Consider the following 1769-nt stretch of genomic DNA (forward strand, 5'->3'; position numbering starts at 1 on the left):
CGATTACTGAAATGATCGTCACGAAACTGTCACTGGACGATAACAACTTTTGTTTACTGCACAGGAGCGTGATCGTTACATGACTGTTTTCCGTTGTGTTGGAACAAACCTATTATTATTATGTATATTATATTTTACATTATATATTGAAAAATGAGCGAATCAGAATGTGCACATTTGTCAGTGATCACAAGGAAAAGTTAGCTCACAAGGAAGAGATCAGTCTTAAGTGATAAGTAGAAAGAGGATATATTTTTTTTGCTTTCACATTGTTATTTTCAATTCTCGATTGCATCCGAGTGTGAAAATACAACGCCGCTCGAATTATTACGACTGTGCACAGTTTGGGCAGTTTAGGGGGCTCAAGTTAACTCGAGTGTGCCCGTTAAGGGGTTAATTAACATTTTAGCATGCCATTTTATCTACAACTGTGGTAGACATTATCAAAGGCGATTCAGTAACTGCTGTAAGCTCTGGTTCACCTCTAAAGAGTAGGAAACTATCACCAACATAACGTTGTTATCAAGTTTGAACCTAGCTCAAATTATATTTTCTTTTTCAGTCCATCGTCTCAAGTTGGATTGTCTGTTCACGGCTCGCGTCATAAAATAGCTATTATGGATCAATATAGCCATGTAGATATAGAGGAGGGGTGAATATTGATAATAACTAAATAAATATAAACTTAAAACATTTTATAGCATTAATCTCGATACCTATAATCACGTTTCATAAATACATTTTATTTAAATATAAAAAAACATAATATTTTTGACTGGTTCCGACATAACATTTTCTTTACTAAAAATTTCCTAAGTAGCAAAAACGCACGAATGGCGGTGAAAAAAAAATAAACTGAAACGATTGTATATAAAAATATATTTATACAGAGTCAGAAAAGAACTGTGTAAAACATAAAACTGTTTCTATGTGAACCGAACAAAATAATTGAAAGAAAAAATAAATAAGAAATATCGATTTGTAAATTAAGAGAAGCCGTTTCCATTATTTGAATTGAATATCCTAAGTATGTTGTTTATCTAGTTAAATAAATACGAGCCCTACCAACTGAAAGTTCTGACAAACGAAAATTTATTCAATACATTCATCTTCACAACTTTGCTTATTTAATAAAGAATGAGATTAACAATACAATATAGTCTATAAGTTCATACCGAACCCTTCTTTCAGTGTTTCATAGTTTGTCAAATTCTCTCCAAGGGATTAAGTTCAAAGTGACAGAAAAAGACGTATGTCCATAATTATTATACATAGAACTTCGAAAATTATGTATTCGTTGACAGGTATTTGTATATTACAGCGATTTATACTATAGATGTACAATTGATTGACGATTACATTATTGTAAATAGATAACCAATCAATGATGCGGATAAAGATAATTTGATACAAAAGTAATTTATCCTGACAGTACTTTCACAATGTCAACGGGTAAAATGACAATGGGCATTCCAAGACTTTGACATTTATGACGCCAATATGATTGCTGGGAGACAAGCATTGTATTTGTTTATATTTGTACCACAATGTGCCTCTATAGTTTTTAGGTGTATTTTCCCAACATTTTGTTGTTGATTTTGTGTAGTTTTTAAAGATACAGATATAAAATGATTAGAGTACCTACAGAAAATCATTCTTAATTTTCATTTCGCTAATAAAACCTTTACGTTTTATAGCATTTAACCATTGTTTTTGTCTCTCAGATGATAACTTATTCAGTTCAGTTTTATGCTTAAAATGAAGCACTG

The 1769-nt window shown here is 31.2% G+C and overlaps 1 protein-coding gene across 1 annotated transcript in view; it reads right to left on the reverse strand.

Annotated features, from left to right (window-relative positions):
* Positions 1-680: 680 nt before the first annotated feature.
* Positions 681-1769, reverse strand: part of LOC114325282 (serine/threonine-protein phosphatase alpha-2 isoform) — a 60504-nt gene continuing 59415 nt past the window's right edge. The window contains exon 5 of the mRNA XM_028273300.2: positions 681-1769. This exon is cut by the window's right edge and continues 1814 nt beyond it. The gene's annotated coding sequence lies outside the window, so the exon portion shown is untranslated.

This window comes from Diabrotica virgifera, chromosome 3 (genome assembly GCF_917563875.1).
Source record: "Diabrotica virgifera virgifera chromosome 3, PGI_DIABVI_V3a".
NCBI lineage: Eukaryota > Metazoa > Arthropoda > Insecta > Coleoptera > Chrysomelidae > Diabrotica > Diabrotica virgifera.